General features: G+C 51.6%; 1 protein-coding gene across 4 annotated transcripts in view; it reads left to right on the forward strand.

The window, feature by feature from the left end:
• Positions 1-16,189, forward strand: part of TMEM184B (transmembrane protein 184B) — a 48,915-nt gene that overhangs the window by 1,018 nt on the left and 31,708 nt on the right. The window contains exon 2 of one of the 4 annotated variants that reach the window (XM_073788179.1): positions 14,750-14,912. The exons of 2 other annotated variants lie outside the window; for them this stretch is intronic. The gene's annotated coding sequence lies outside the window, so the exon portion shown is untranslated. Of the gene's footprint in view, positions 1-533; positions 2,154-14,749; positions 14,913-16,189 lie in introns of those variants that run through there. One more of the 4 variants, XM_073788180.1, reaches the window with a different exon arrangement.

Consider the following 16,189-nt stretch of genomic DNA (forward strand, 5'->3'; position numbering starts at 1 on the left):
CTGACTGCTGGGTGCTTTATGTAAGGAAAGAAGCAGCAATCTGTGCCCTGGAGGCCCTTGTGCTGTGGAGGCAGCCAGGCAAATAAGCTCACGCACCTGCAAAGGCGGCGCAGGTCTCAGAGGTGTGACTCCCGCACAGCTTGTGGGTGCAGCATCCCTTCCTATCTCCCTTCCTTTCCAGCGTGCTTGGTGGGCCCCCTAGGCTCTGCACATCGGGACATCTTGCTGGAGGGTGCCGTGTGTATCAGAGCTGGGACCGTGGGGTGGGAAGGCCCCAGCGGTCAGGTCTGTGTGCCCATTTTATTAGGCTTTGAACAGAAACACATGATGCCCCTGGGATCCAGGACCTCTCAGGTCGGTCGGGGAATCAAACTTAGAATCAAGTAGTCACAATGATGTGAAAAATATAAAACAATAGAGGGGATGCAGAGTGGGTTCAGTGCTGGGGGAGGGGAAACGTGGCCAGCAGAAAAGGTTCCAACATGGGGTGGAGGGGGCGAGGGGAGCTGAGCTGAAACTGGAAGGCTGACTAGCATTCGTCTGATGCTTTGGTGCTTTCCACGTATATTTCCCCACTTAATTCTCTCGGAGGCTGTGCGTGGACAGAACTGTTTGTTATCCCTCTTTACAAATGAGGAAACTGAGACCCAGAGGGAGCACGTGACTCCTTGTCCATGTACGTGGCAGGCCTGGATGGAGTCATCCATGAACCAGGACCTCTCTTGCTGCCAGGTGTGCTGCCTTGTAACTTACTGAGCATCTACGACATGCCAGGTACTATGCTAGGGGCACAGGGGTCTAAAGATGAATGGGACCTGGTGCCTGGCCGCTACGGGCTTCCAGTCTGCTGGGGAGATGGACGTAGACAGTGACCCCAATCCAGACACAAGGCCCCCATAGCCAGTGTGCATGGAGAAGTCACCATCAATTCCCCCCAAGAATTGGCCACAGGCAACCTGGCTCCTTTGTGCAGCCTCTGGGATCCTGGATGTGTTTTAAGTTGCTCCCATGTGGTAGTGGGTTACCCCAGGAACCCCTTCTAAAGGCCTCCAAGTGGGTGGGAAGAAGAGCTTCAGGGCAGAATGGGTGCAGGTGATCTTGTCCTAGTTCACTGGTGTTGGCCGAGTTCTGTGGAGCTCGGGCTTCTGTCTGGAGGCTGTTTTCTCCTCCTCTGCCTTTGAGGTTTTGCTCCTGGTTTCTGGTGGGCCGGCCGAGCTCTCTTCCCCAAGAGGGGCTCCATGCTATTTCCAGTCCCTCCTGTGCTCATTTCTCCCTGTGAATTCCCTGGAGTGGGAAGGCAGAGTACGGTCCTTTATTGTTTTGAAACCAAGTAACTGTGAATACCCTTCTCACTCTGCTGGGCCTTGAGACTGGGGATTTGGTGTGTGAGTTGTGGAAGGCCAGCTGCTGGGCCCTGGGAGAACTCTGGGGGGGTCTACCACTGGACCTTCACAGGCAGTGAGCACTTGCTGAAGACCTACTGTGTGCCCAGCACCGTGCTGAGTCGTGGGTTGTGTCTTTTAAGAGGCTGTGGTTGGCTGAGGCTGTCCACCGTGTAACAGATATGCGACAGAGAGTGCTCTGCTTGTGGTGGAAACAGAGGGCCCTAGTGGGGCCGGAGGACAGTAGGAACAACAGCCTGTTCATTAAGCACTTACTGTGTGCCAGGCACAGTTCAAAGTGCTTTCATGACCGACTGAGTTTCATCCTCCCACCACAGTGAGGTGGGAACAGTTACCTTCACGTTTTGCAGAGGAGGCAGCCTAGGAGGGTAAAGCCGCGCTGGGCTGTGGAGCTGACCTTGGAGCCCACGCTCTTCCCCCACTAACCCTGGGGTGTGCCCGACATCATCGTAGAAGCGAAACCTCCTGCACCTTGAAGGACGACGGGGAGTGCTCTGCCTGTGGAGGGAGAGGGCATTCTAGGCAGAGGAAGCCCCCCTGCGCAGAGGTGCGGAGGCCTGAAATACCTCACCCAGACATGGCTATGGTGGGCCCAGGGCGTGAAGACCTTTGAAGGCCCCACTAAGGAGTTTGAGCTTGACCCCGGTGTGGTCACCAGGGAGCCCTGAAGTTTTCCAAAAGGAAGCGACAGCCTCAGCCGCGTGTTCCGGGACAGTGTGCCCGCGGCTCCTTCTTCCTTCGTTCCTGCAGGTAACTCCAAGGAGACTGGGCCTTTCCCTCCTTTGCTTTCCCTCGGGTCACTGGCATCCTTTTCGGTCCCTGCTGCCTTGCGCTTCTATCCTTCCAGCAGCTTCTGGTCCCGACAGCCCTGTGTGACTCAGGACAGGCCTCTGGAGCTCACTGCTGTAATGCTGGCTCTACCCTGGCCTCCGTGGCTGGCGGTAGGGTGGCCCCCTGAACTGGAACCGGGTTCTTCCTGGCCCTCCCGGGTCTGGCAGGTCCTTGCTGACCTCTCACACTGTGGCTGTGGACAGGGTGGGCCGCTCCTTTTCCCCCATCTTCCATCCTCCAGACCCCCATGCTCATCAGTGCTATAAATACAGGCAAAGGGGGGTGGGGATGTGTGGGTTCACTGAGGGGATGCCTGCCCTCCCCGCCTGCTTTGCTGGGTGTTGAGCGACCAGCTGAGCGCCCCAGTTTGTCCCTCCCTCCAGGGCTGAAAGACTAGGGGTCTTCGCACAGGATGTCTGCTGAAGCACAGCTTTGGCTCTGGGAGCCCATGGGTGTAGGACGTGAGGGGAGGAATCAAGGAAAACTTCTGAATTGGGTGCCTGGGGAGAGGAGGCGGAGAATTCAGGAAGGGGACAAAAATGGTCACTGGGAGCATAGGAGAAAGAAGCACCCCTTTGGGCTCCGGGGAGAGAGGGAGGTAAGCTGAGCCTTCTGGAGGAAGAATTGGGAGCTGCGGCTCTCTTGTTAGCTCCGTGGCCTTGGACAAGTTGCTTACCAGGTTCTGATTCCCATTCTTAAAGAATAGCGGGAGATGATGCAACTTCCTTCATTTGTAAAAGAGGAGTAATAATAGTGGAGCCGTGATATGGCTGTGACGCTCTGATGTCTGCGCGGAGCTCAGCACAGCATCCGGCTGTACGTGGTATGTGCTCAGTAAACACTGGCTTTCATTGTTACCTTACAGGCTGTTTAATTTATTCAAGAAAGAGGTGTTGCACGGCTGTATGCCAGTGCAGGGAGCTGAGTCCAGCTGGGGAGAACCGTTCCAGTTGTCATAGGTGCTCTGAGGGAACACGGAGGCATTCCCGCCTGGGCAGGCACCTCTCTGACCAGGTGACGTTTACGCTGTCACCATGTATAAGGAAGCAGGTTCCAGGCAGAGGGAACAGCATGTGCAAAGCAAAGGTCTGAGTCCTTTGTCTGCAAAATTGTTTGGCATTGGGGCTCAGCACGTAGTAGGCCCTCAGTAAATGTTAATTGAATGTGATCTTCTTGGCCTCAAAGAGGACAGGAAGGGGAAGAAGTAGAGTGTGAGGGGCCCTGGAGAGAAGATTTGGAAGGTCCCCCAGTTTCGGATTGTCTCCCGTTTCCTGCCCATTTTGTCTACCTCTGCCGGGTGGCATGTGGTGCAGGTACCTTAATGCAGTGCAGCTAAGCTGCCAGTGTTCTCATCAGGGACTCGTGCTAGGCCCCTGCTTTGTCCAAGTCCTGGGAGGGGCGGTGCTGGAATTAGGCTGCGTTTGTTCACATTCCTGTTTGCTGCTGTTTTAGTGCATCTGAAACCCTATGCTTGGGCAGAACTTAGAAGGATGACATGGGGCCTCGGTCTGGTTGGTTGTTTTTCCCGTCTTGGATTAATGGTGGCTCAGCGTGTGGCACGATGCCTTGCACAGAGTAGGTGCTGAAATCGCTTTGACTAACAAACCAACAGTTGGATGGGTTAGTATCATTGCCACACAGGATAAAGCTGGAATTATTCTTGAGAAGTGATAGGTCCGAACAGGCTTGTTTATTAGAACTGAGTTATACCAGGAGCTGACAGCCTTGGGTGTGTTCAAGGACAGGCTCCGTCCAATGGTCTGGAGGTCTCAGGCCTGGGCTGAGAGGCAGGAAGCCCCACAGTCACCTCCTTTTCCTTCTCCTCTGGGGCGGAAACCAGAGAGGGAAGATCCCACCCAGAAAACTTTTGTTCCTAACCTACTAATCACTTCCAGTTCTACCATGTTTTTAAAAGGTCACACACAACAAAATGAGTATTTCATGGAAGGTTTGCAGTGTTTCAGCCTGTGAAAAACAATGGGGTTCTCTGCTTTTGAAAATAGTACTTGTTGATTATAGTAAATTTGGAACCCAGAAAAGATTGGAGGATAAGAATAGAAATCACCCCAAATTTCTAAAACCAAGAAATAATCACTGTTGAAGAGTGGGCATATTTTCCTTCTAGGCGTCATTCCTGCATTAGCTCATTGTTCACATAACACCGAGCTGCAAGCGTTTACCCATGACATGAAAGTTAGCCGTAGATATGAAAGAATCAGAGAAGTTCTAAAACAGAGCCCCTTGGTGCTTTATTTCAAGGTCTGTAGGAAAGACGAGGTCTCCACCCTTCTTGCTGGATGGCACGATGATGTGAGGAGCAGGTGGGGCACTGCACAGAGTCAGAGAACCTGGTGATGACCTTGGGCCAGTCACTTGCCCTCCAGTGGGGTTATTCATCCTCCTCTGCCCACCTCCTGGCTGCCACAGGGCTCACTCAGATGAGGTCCCAGGTTAGAAAACCTTGAAATCCACCCCGCCCACAAGAGGAGGGCCTGGTTTCTGTCTTGGAGGGAGAGCCGGTCTTCACCGTCAAGTGAAGATGGATAGAGAAGGGATCCCCCTGAAGACTTCAGTATCCTTGTTCGGGAGCCACGATCTGAGGACCCTGTAGCTTCAGGCCATGGGTGGTCCCAGGACGGCTGTCCCCAGCCCTCACCTCAACGAAGCGGGTGGAATGAGACCTCTGGAAGTTACTACATCTGCCGCCCTGAAAGTGATTTTCAGATAAGACAGCCTCCCCACCCTGGGAGAAGTGTGTGGAGTTTGATGCCTTTATTTTTCTCCTGCTACAACCCCTGTGGGCAGCCTGCACGCAGGGAGGCCCCGTCCTGTTGGCAGGTGGCTGAACACCTCCACTCTGCTGGGTGGGGCTGTTTCCCAAAGCCCTCTGGGTTATCTCTTACAGGAAAGCTCCAGGGGAAAAATAACTAACCCCACAGCTGCTGCTGCTGTAGCCACTGGCAGAGGCTCCTGGTCTCCATCTCTAGCAGCCGTGGTTTTTGTTCTGTCTGGAATGAACAGAGAACCTGGGATTCCATCAGCAGTCATTTCGGGTGCCTGCAGGCACAATGATAGGTGTTGGTGAACGGATGTGTGTGAGGAAATTAATATTAAGTAATGTTAACATACTATTTAGTACTAATGTTACTCTTTTTTTGTTTTTAATCTAGTTTTTAAAAATTTTTATTGGAGTGTAGTCGCTTTACAATGTTGTGTTAGTTTCTACTGTACAGCAAAGTGAATCAGCCGTACGTATACATATATCCCCTCTTTTTTGGATTTCCTTCCCATTTAGGTCACCACAGAGCATTGAGTAGAGTTTCCTGTGCTATACAGTAGGTTCTCATTAGTTATCTATTTTATACATAGTATCAGTAGTGCATATACGTCAATCCTAATCTCCCAATTCATCCCCCTCCACCCCACCCCTTCCCCCTTGGTATCCATACATTTGTTCTCTACGTCTGTGTGTCTATTTCTGCTTTTTATTTATTTATTTTTTAATTAATTTATTTTTGGCTGTGTTGGGTCTTTGTTACTGCACATGAGCTTTCTCTAGTTGCGGCGAGCGGGGGCTACTCTTCCTTGCAGTACGCGGGCTTCTCATTGCGGTGGCTTCTCTTGTTGTGGAGCCCGGGCTCTAGAGCACGGGCTCAGTAGTTGTGGCCCACAGGCTTAGTTGCTCTGCGGTATGTGGGATCTTCCCGAACCAGGGGTTGAACCCGTGTTCCCTGCATTGGCAAACGGATTCTTAACCACTGTGCCACCAGGGAAGTCCTCTGCTTTGTAAGTAAGATTATCTGTACCAGTTTTTTCAGATTCCACGTATATGCATTAATATATATTTGTTTTTCTCTTTCTGACTTACTTCACTCTGTATGACAGTCTCTCCGTCCATCCACGTCTCTACAAATGACCCAATTTCGTTCTTTTTTATGGCTGAGTAAGATTCCATTGTATATGTACCACATCTTCTTTATCCATTCCTCTGTTGATGGACATTTAGGTTGCTTCCATGTCCTGGCTATTGTAAATAGTGCTGCAGTGAACATTGGGGTGCATATGTCGTTTTGAATTATGGTTTTCTCTGGATATATGCCCAGTAGTGGGATTGCTGGGTCACATGTTAGTTCTATTTTTAGGTTTTTAAGAAACCTCTGTACTGTTCTCCATAGAGGCTGTATCAGTTTACATTCCCACCAACAATGTATGAGGGTTCCCTTTTCTCCACACTCTCTCTAGCATTTATTGTTTGTAGATTTTGTGATGATGGCCATTCTGACCGGTGTGAGGTGATATCTCATTGTAGTTTTGATTTGCATTTCTCTAATAATTAGTGATGTTGAGCATTTTTTCATGTGTTTGTTGGCCATCTGTATGTCTTCTTTAGAGAAATGTCTACGTCTTTTGCCCATTTTTTGATTGGGTTGTTTGGTTTTTTTTGGTATTGAGCTGCATGAGCCGTTTGTATATTTTGGAGATTAATCCTTTGTCAGTTGCTTCGTTTGCAAATCTTTTCTCCCATTCTGAGGGTTGTCTTTTCATCTTGTTTATGGTTTCTTTTGGTGTGCAGAAGCTTTTAAGTTTCATTAGGTCCCATTTGTTTATTTTTGTTCTCATTACTCTAGGAGGTGGGTCAAAAAAGATCTTGCTGCGATTAGTACTAATATTACTAATCCTCACTGGAATTGGTGTAGGGCTTTGCAGTTTGCAAATTGCTTTTCACATATATCATCTCATTTAATCCTCCCACTGGCCCTGGCCCCTTGGAATTATTGTGCCTACTTTGTAGACGGATAGACTGAGGCTCAGAGGGGTGAATTTGCCTAAGATCCTGTGGAAGGAAGCACCCAGGTTTTTGATTTCGAATCCTGTGTGCCCTTGCTCCTCTGAGTGACCCCTTCAGCACAGCCGTGGCCCCCAGAGAGCCTGCATTCCCACTGGGAAGGCCAGCGGGTGGAACTGCTGCTTAGACTTGGAAAGAGCGTTCATAGAGGATCCGGTCGAAGCTGTGGGGGCCCCAGGAGACAGCAGTCTGCTCTGCCTGCCGGTGGGTGGGGGGCCCAGGCTCCCTGGGGGAAGGGCAGTTGAGTTGGGGGCTCTGATGGACAGGGGAGGTGGGCAGGTGGAGAAGCAGGGGAGGGCTTTCCAGGTAGCAGGACCACCTGGAGCACAGGTACTGGCAGGTGAGTCGAGGAGTGGAGGGAGGGAGCTCTCCCAGAGCAGTTGGCGTCAAGGCCTCACCTCCTGGAACAGAAGTACATCTCTACATGTTTGTCAGTAGGTTTTAAACAAATAAGGCATGTGAAAATCTAGATTTAGCAAAACAGTACATACTTGCTTTACAAAGAAAGCTTGATGCCCTGGGCAGTGGTTAGAAAAACGTTAATGGCGATATAACCTCGGTGCATTTAAGCATGATTCAATTTACAGGCGTTCCTGGCTGTCCAGTCTGTTGGAGCAGAGCACGGGCTGGGAAACGGGAAGGCTGGCAAGGGTTCTGCCTCTCAAATGCTGGCTTGGGTTTGCCAGGAGGTGTCTCCCGCTTGGTTGGGGGCGGAAGACCATTTCTTCCATTTGCAGTTCTCAGTAGTTGAGCCAGATTCGTGCGGGTGGGAGGAAGCCCTGCCCTGCCCGCTGCATTTACCCAGCTGTCCTCACTCACAGGGAGGACACTAGGTATCCAGAGGCCCTCCTCCATCCTCTGCCAGCCACCGCTTGATGAGTGAGGTTTAGGTGGCCATGGCTGTTACCTAACAGGTCCGTGATGGACACAGCAGTAAATGTCGTGGAGCCTGAGTGTGTCTCGCATGGCTGTGGTGTCCCTACAGCTCACGCATGGGAAGTGGCCAGAGGTGCTTGTCACTCATTCAGGATAGCTAGACTGGAAGCACCCCGCCGTCTCGGGCTCTGCACTCCCACCTGTCCCCTCCAGACCTGCTTCTGGTGCACGCTCCGTGGCCTGCCTGCTCTTCCCATGGCGCCTTTGCCCAGGGAGACCAATTAGGGTCAGGTGTCGAGGTGACTCCAGTCATCTCCCACACTTCCCCCTGACCTGGGACCAGGGCACCAGAGCCTGTCCGTTCTGGGGACGGCCGAGGGGCTGAGCGGGTCTGGCCCTTCACTCACAGGTGAGGAAATGCGAGTCCATGGACCAGGACGCTGGGCGAGTTGGGGCTGATTTGGGTCCAGAGCCATCTCCCGACCTAGTGCTCTCTCTGTGTCTACTGTGTCTTCATCTGGGCATCCTTGGAACTACATGTTGTCAGTATTTTCCCCAATAATTAGGCTTATTTTTTGGATGAGCAATTAAGATGTATCCTGCCTCTCTAGCAACATTTTCAAAATTACAGATCCTTGAAGGCTTTCACCCAGCAGTTGCACTTCTAGGAATTTATCCTACAGATGAGTTACCACGTGTGCAAGGTTAGTCATGGCTGCCTCATTTTTAATAGCAAAAGGTTGGAAGCAACCTGAAAGTCCATCAGCAGAGGCCAGGGACAAATTATGGTCCATCCAAACCATGGACAACTGTGCAGCCATAAAAAATAAGATGGAGACTCCATGCACGGGTACAGAACAGTCACCAAGATAGATTGCTGTGAAGGTAGCGGGTACAGGACGTGTGTCTGGTGTGCTTCCGTCTGCGTGAAAGTGAAGGCAAATAGAAAGTGCATTTGCTTATGTATGTGCTCAGGGTCTCTGGGGATTCACACGAAGTCGGTGACTGCAGTGTCTCTGGGGTGGTGGCTGGTGCCGGGAGACTGTTCACTGGAGACCCTTCGTACGCTTTGAGTGCCGATTCATGTGAATATGTGACTTTTTCAAAAAGTTAAATTGAATACAATTAAATAAACAAGAACCATAAGAAATGTATCCTCACCCTCTTGCCCAGTGCAGGAAGGTCAAGGCTACCCCCTCAAGGACCAGCCATCCTCATTCAGGCCCCTGACCATCAGCTAATCAAGAATGCAAGCTTGGGTCTCAGGAAGGGGACCAGGTGTATCTCGGGAGATCTGACCCATGGCCCCAGCCCTGGAGAAATGTAACCGCCTCCCTGTTGTCTGGCTTGTCATCTAAATCCCTGCTCTGATATGCTTATTTCCCCTGAAACCTTCAGGGGCTTCCCCACTGACACATAAATAAAGACCCTGTCCCAGGCCCTGTTTACTGGGTCCCCTGTTGTTGAGCCACCCTTGACTGGTCGCTCTTTTCTCCACGTGCCTCCTCGCCTTCCCGCCTCCGTGCCTTTGCTCATCCTGTTCCCTCTGCCTGCTTGCCTTTCCCTCTCTAGCAGTCTCCACGTGCCCAAATCCTCTCTGCCTCTCAAGGCCCAGCTCAGACCTCCCCTGCTTCTTTATCTGTTCCTCTCCATTGGCACTTAAGCCTTTTACATTGTGTCCTAGGTGTCTTGATTCCCCACTGGGCTGTGGGCTCCTTTAGGGCAAAGGCCACATCACAGCCCCTGTTTTGTTAGATGTTTGCCGAGTGGGCGAATGGGGGCTGCTCTCTTCGTGGTGGGATCGGGAGCCATGGGGGGCGGGGCCCGTTTCACATCTGTGAACGGTGGTGCCTGGCACAGGGCAGGCCCCCCCTGCAACAGGAATAACAAGTCTTATGCCCCAGGGCTTTGTGTACATTCTTTCCCTCATCCTCACAAGGACCCATGAAGTGCTGTGGTTCAACTGTGGTTCCCCCGTAGCATGAAGAAGCAGAGCAAACATCTCGTCCAGGTCACACAGTTAGAAGTAAGATTTGGACACAGGTCTGGCTGCCTCCAAAACGCCTGCATTTGATCAGCTTATTCTACCACTTCCCCTGACTCATGAGTAATACTGATCCCTTGGCCCACTCTTATTAACTGCCCCACTGGCCACGGGCAATCTTATATTGTTATTTGAGTGTATTTTCTTCCCCACTGGACTGTAAGCTCTTAAGCAGTTAGAGTCTTGCCGGAGATACCCCTTGGACTTAGCACATAGAAGGTGCTTGAAAGTGTATGTTTATTAACCTACTCCAATAAAGTATACAACTAGACGTACAGTGCGATGGATTTTTACCTCTGTAAATACCCGTGTAAACCACTGTCCAGATCAAGCTGTGGAACATTCCCAGCCTCTCCCTGGGGGCTCCCTGGGGCCTCCTCCATCCAGGTCGTGAACCTCTGAGGTAACCACTGTTCACACCTCGTCACTACTGACTGTTTCTGGCCTTTTTGCAAATAGAGTCTCATACGGGAAAACCTGTCGTGAGTCACCCAGGTTGTGTAGAGTAGTCCTTGCTCCCTGTGCCACGGAAGTTCACGCTGTTTAAATATACAGTTGACCCTTGACCAGCACGGCTTTGAACTGTGTGGGTCCACTTACACGTGGCTTTTTTTCAATAGATACATACCGTGCTACGTGATCCACGGTTGGTTGAATCCGAGGGTGTGGAACCACGGATACGAAGGGCTGACTCTGAGTTATACGTGGATGTTTGAGGGCCGGCGCCCCTGACCCATTGTTGTTCAAGGTTCAGCCGTCCCTGTTCATTCTGAGGATAGGCATTTGGGTTGTGTCCAGGCTTTTTCTGTTATAAACAGGCCTGCAGTGAAGTTTCTTGTTCTTGTCTGTGTGGCGCACATGGACTCCTGTGGGGTGTGCACCTGGGGTGGAACGCTGACTCGCCCAACTTAGTACACGTTGGCATGGATGAAGTTCAGGCTAGGATTTCTCACTGGGCTGGAGCAGGGCTGCTGTTTCTGAGTTTTATTTTATTTATGTTTTTATACAGCAGGTTCTTATTAGTTATCCATTTTATACGCATCAGTGTATACATGTCAATCCCAATCTCCCAATTCATCCCACCACCCCCACCACCCCCACCACCCCGCCACTTCCCCCCTTGGTGTCCATACGTTTGTTCTCTACGTCTGTGTCTCTATTTCTGCCCTTGGAGCTGGGCTTCTTACCAAAGGGGTCCCAGGGGTCAGGGCAGGTTCAGGGATCTCAGTTTAGACAGCCTGCACCCAAGGGCTAGAGGGACTGTTGAGGGTTCCGCATCCAAAGGGGACCCGTTTGCTTAGGGCTGGGTGGGGTTTAGCTAGATGAAAAGGTGGTCTCATTAGAGGGACACAGAGTCTAGCTAGAGAGACCGAGCACTGGCCCATCCGTTCTCAGTTTGAGAGAAAACCGTAAAGATCAAAAGTTGGCCTGGTATGTGTTGAAAAAAAAAAAGACTTAATTACAAGGCTGAATTAAGTAAGTGTTTGCTGAAGGATTTTGGATTACTTTGTTGTTCTCTTTTATTTCTGCACCTACCCCCCCTGCCCCCAACACCAAGTGAAGGACAGATACATGATTGGATGGTTTTTCTTTCCTGTTGAGAGATTCGTGGGAACTTGACCCCAGGAGAACAGGGACAGATGTGGAACCACTAGCGTGGCCTCAGCTTGTCCGTGTTGATCGAAGGGGCGTGGAACTGAGAGGTGGGACCCTGCCCCCTCGTGAGGGCATGTGATCCTTTTTCCAAAGGCTAGCCAGGCAGCACCGCCCAGCCCTTGGCTGCGCTTTCCCTCTAATCTCCTCTGGAGAAGGGCCAGGCTGTGGGTTGCTGACCTGCTCTGATGTGGGTCAGCCTCCCCCAAAAGACAGCCACCCAGAAGTCCACAGAACAAACAGCCCCCAGAGACCGGAGGGCCCGTCATCCCCAGGCAACTGAAGTGAGAGCAGTGGCCAGTTCAGATTAACCGTGCTCAGGTCAAGTGCTGCTAGTGAGCTCTGCGAAGGTGGAGATTCCTCCGAGTATCTTAAATAAAAGAACCGAAACCCCTCCCAGGCTGCGTTCGTTCGTATTCCGTATTCTGGAGATGTGCGTGCGAGCGTGTTGCCAGCCCAGTTTGGCCCGTGGGTGTGTAGCAACTGCCCGAGCGAGCACTTCATGGGTGCAGCTCAAAAGACTTTGGATCTGAAACTGATGAATGAAACTATGACCTCAGAAGATTTTAAAAAAAGAGCCAACTACCAGAGACAGGACTGGCCCGGGTCTCAGAGACCGTTGGGAGTGTGCTCTCTCAGCCTGGCTGAAGGATGCAATGATTGAAACGGGAGTGAATCATCACAGGTAACGTCGTACGGTGCCGGGCCCTGTTCGCAGTGCTTTCCTTATAGTGACTTGTTTCGGGGCCGGGCCCTGTTCGCAGTGCTTTCCTTATAGTGACTTGTTTCTTCCCTACGGCTCCCTCGGAGCTAAGTGTGGCTGCAGCCCATTGTACCGCTGAGGAAGCTGCATCAGGGAGAGGTTGTATAACTTGCCTGCAGACACAGAGCGAGTAAGTGACGGAGCTGGAAGTCAAGTCCAGGTGTCTGACTCCAGAGCCCATGGCTCTTCAACAGCCCTCGGATATCTGGGCCCCTGACAGGACGGCACGGGCAGCGTGAGGAGCCGTTTACCAGGATTCTGTGGGCACATGACTTTAGCTCTCCAGGCCTCTGTTTCCTCATCTGTAAACTGGGTGTATTAGTTTTCTACTGCTGCTGGTAACAAACTGCCGGAAACTTAGTGACTTAAAATGCAAACTTATTATCTTCTGGTTTTGAGGCCAGAAGTCTAAAATGTATTTCACGGGGCTAAAACCAAGGTGCTGGCAGGGCCGTGTTCCTTCCGGAGGCTCAAGGGGAGAATCTGTTTCCTTGCCTTTTCCAGCTTCTAGAGGCCACATGCATTCTTTGGCTCTCAGGGCCCTTCCTCCAGCTTCAGAGCCTCTCTTTCCCACTCCTGTAAGAACCCTTGTGATAATATCTGGCCTACTCAGATAATCTGGGATAATCTCTTTATCTCAAGATCCTTTATTTAATCACACCTGCAAGGTCCCTTTGGCCATTTAAGGTGAAATAGTCACAGGTTCAGGGGTTTAGGATGTGCACATCTTCGGGAGGCCATCATTCAGCCTTCCAGGCAGGAAATCCGTGGGAGACACGGAACAGCAAGGTGTCTCCCAAGCATGAAGCGAAATGGTCGAATAAAATCTGGGTGACATGGTGAGATTCTGCGAAATACCTAAATTCCAAGGCAGGTGCCTGAGTCTAGTGACTACACAGAGCTCTGTAGCTTTTCTGGAAAAGGTGGGTGTCTTCAGGAAGGGAGTCAGCCAGAGGCGTCCCTCCCAGAGAAGGACGGGGCGGGGCTTGTGTTAGGGGCCGTGCGCGTTTGCATCACTCCGAGCTGTTTGCTAAGGCATGGCTTGGTTCATCAGGCCTCGCCAGGGCCTGGTTGAGTTTTACTCGAGACCCCTCACTTCCCTGTACTCCCATCGTGGGCTCTCAAGTGCCCTTCTGGCAGCTAATAGGAGGTGGAGAGGACATTCATAAACTGGAACTCCTCCCTTTTCTTGGGAGCTGGGTCTGCCCGACCCTGTTCCCTTGATCCCCTGAAGCCTGGCTTTCTGCACCCACAAGGTGCACTCTGTCCAACCTTGCGGCTTGGTGCTCCCCGAGGCCCTCTCTGGGGACCCTGATACCCCTGCCAGGATGTTCTGACTGCAATAAAACCTACTCCACACGGCTGTCAGGAGCGCTTTGTCAACTGTAGAGTGCCACAGGCCTGCTCTGGGTACACCCCTGGTCGAGTGTCTGTCAACATATCCCCAAAGCAGTCATTCAGCAAGTACTTTTTCATCACAGTACTTGGTCCCTGCCCTCATGGAGCCCCACTTACAGGATGTTAAGGGAACACATCTAATCACAATTATGGTCAATACCAGGGAAGACATGCCACGTGCAAACTGTAATAGGCCGTAGAAGGGGATAGCTACAAAGGCAGGTGGGAATAAAGATCTGGGGGTGTGAGGGGGGAGCAGGATAACATGCCATTCCTGGGACTTGGTACAAGGATGGTGGAGGGTGTCAAGGAGTTTTAGAGTTGGAAGGAACTGCAAAGCCCAAACATTCATTCGCTTGCCCCCTTATCCAGCCAAAGCCTGTTGAGTGCTAACCATATCCAGGCTCTGAGGTAGGTGCCGGGGATCAGAGCTACACATAAGACATGACCTCTGACCTCCACAAGCTTGCAGGCTGGTTGGGGAGAAGACAGGGATGAGTGGTCACCCTTCAGAGGTTCCTTGATCAGTGTTCCTGCCAGGAGACTCCTAGCCCTGTTTGACTGGGAGCTTCCTTATTCTGGCAGGACATTGCTAGATCGTGCCAGCTGGTACAAATGTGTCTACCTTGGCAGGTTCTCACCTTCCTGTTGCTCGCACCAGGTGGACTGGGCTGTGTCCTGACGGAGGCACGTAGGACAAGTTCTTTGCCCTCGTTGGTGTGGCTCTCCACGATGGAAGATGTGTGTGAGATGGTGTGACTCAGCCTCCATCCTTTGCCCTCACCCAGCCCATCCCTCCCTCCAGCCAAAGGTCCAGGTCCTTAGCTGAGCTCTGGATGGTGGGGAGGGGACCAAGTGACGGAGAGCCGGCAGCATGCAGCACGTGGCTTAATGCCGGACATTCATCAGTCATCTGATTGATTCTTCTCTTCCAGGTCCCTGCTGTGTGTCTGGCACTGTGCCAGGCCTACAGAGAATTGACTCAGGTGTGGGGAGACAGGAACACTGTCAGAACAAACCTCACGGAGCGAGCACGGTGCGGCTGGGCGGGAGTGAGTGGGCCGGCCCTCGGTGAGGCCGTGACGTTGAGGATGACCTGTGAGTGAAAGTTGTCACCCGCCACGAGGACCAGGGCAGAGGGGAGGGTGCGTTGGCACAGGGGCCAGAGCTACATGTGGAGGGACCCGGTATTGCCAGCACTTAGGGAGGGAGGCTGGGACCCAGCTGGCAGGACCCTGGGCTCTGCAGAGGAGTCAGGACTGCATCCCACCTTCAGAGCCTCACATGTTCTCAAAGGATTTCAGGTCAGGAGGCGGGATGGGGTCATGTTTGAAAATAAGTGAAAAAATAAACCACACTGGATTCCTGCTTCCTTGAGCATCTGCCTCCCCGGAGCTCTGGAGGATGGGCCACGCCCAAGTCCCTTCTCCACCTTTCTGGAATCCAGAGCGCTCGAAATCCCAGGGGTTCTTCCTAAGTCTGCCGCAAGCTAATTTCGTGGCAAAAATCTGACCTGAATTGATGCGAGACTAATTAGGGTCTTTAAAAATATCTCACCTTTCTCTGTGGAAGTACTGTGTGTTTGATTTTGGGGTGCCGCCCAGACCCCTCTGGGGGTGTTACTGCCTAAGCACCATATACAGCACCGTAATCCTTCCTAAAGTCTGAAAAGCTCTGAATTCCTAAGCTCATTTGGCCCAAGGGTCCTGGTTATAGCACGATGCACCCAGGAAACAAATTCGGAGACATCCAGTCCCGGCTGGGTGGTGGCGCTGAGATTCCAGCTCAGTTTCCCCAACTCAGAGCCTAGGATTGCAAGGGAGGCGGGTGAGTGAGGGCCTGGGTGTGGAGCCACCTTGCCAGTAGGTGGGCCACTGGGAGAGAGAGGCAGGACTGGGCCTTGACTGGGCTTTTGGTCTGATTCAGCCTGGGACTGAGGGCGGCGGGAGGGCAGAGGCAGAGACATTGCAGAGAAAGTTAAGAGCCATGTCATCGACTGGCTTTTTCCACTGCTTACAGCACCACTCTTTAGACCTTCTCTACCCACACATCCCTATCAGTAGAAGAACTTCGGGGGCATGCGCCCCCAATATATGGACAGTGATGAAGTTATTCTATACTTGTATTATGTTAGTTATACTTTGTATATCATAAAACCTACACCAAAAACAGAAATCAAAGGATGAGTTAAAGATGTAATAATTTTTAAAAATTAAAAAAAAAAAGTTTTGTTGGTGGTACAAAAACCTTTTGACTTCATGTACTTATTTTTGGAAACTGTCCCCTGATGCTCTGGGAAAGAGCCGTTTGTTTAGATACTTGGTTTTAATGGCCGCCGTCCCTGAAAAAGATCCCTGCCCAGGACATGTAGCTGC

The sequence above is a fragment of the Tursiops truncatus genome, chromosome 11, assembly GCF_011762595.2.
Source record: "Tursiops truncatus isolate mTurTru1 chromosome 11, mTurTru1.mat.Y, whole genome shotgun sequence".
Classification (NCBI taxonomy): domain Eukaryota; kingdom Metazoa; phylum Chordata; class Mammalia; order Artiodactyla; family Delphinidae; genus Tursiops; species Tursiops truncatus.